Here is a 487-nt window from a genome sequence, read left to right as displayed (position 1 = left end):
TAGTATGAATTAGCACTGAATTAAGGTCGTTTAATATCTGTAATCAACAAGTCAGAGATTTTTCTCAAGAATAATATTTCTGAGTCCTTACATTTCATTTGCACCCCTTTTCTTCATCTCAAAATGAAATAAGAACAACTGCAAGATAAATAAATTCTGTAGCGTTAACATACTTGTTTTGTACCTGAGAAAGCGATCCCGTGAAGTCCAGGACGAGAAGGTACAAGATTGCATATTCTAAAGAATAGTGGGAATTCATTCCCATGAAATAAAAAATTTCCTCCTACAGAGTCCTTCCATTTCTCATTAAAAAATACGCAACTAGATAGATCACTAGGTACATGCTTTGAAAATCGTGGTACAAAAGTAACTGATCAGATACATATCTTTGGTGATATTGTTAATATAATTCTAACAATTCTAACTGACATTGTTCCACTGTTATCACGTCTATGTCTGAGGTTGCTGGATACCTCAACTCGAGACG

At 34.3% G+C, this 487-nt stretch overlaps 1 protein-coding gene across 1 annotated transcript in view; it reads left to right on the top strand.

Annotated features, from left to right (window-relative positions):
• Positions 1-487, top strand: part of LOC119587504 (ATP-dependent RNA helicase A-like) — a 3454-nt gene that overhangs the window by 2307 nt on the left and 660 nt on the right. The gene's annotated exons all lie outside the window — the stretch shown is intronic.

This window comes from Penaeus monodon, chromosome 22 (assembly GCF_015228065.2).
Source record: "Penaeus monodon isolate SGIC_2016 chromosome 22, NSTDA_Pmon_1, whole genome shotgun sequence".
Classification (NCBI taxonomy): domain Eukaryota; kingdom Metazoa; phylum Arthropoda; class Malacostraca; order Decapoda; family Penaeidae; genus Penaeus; species Penaeus monodon.
This window is presented reverse-complemented; position numbering and strand designations above follow the sequence as displayed.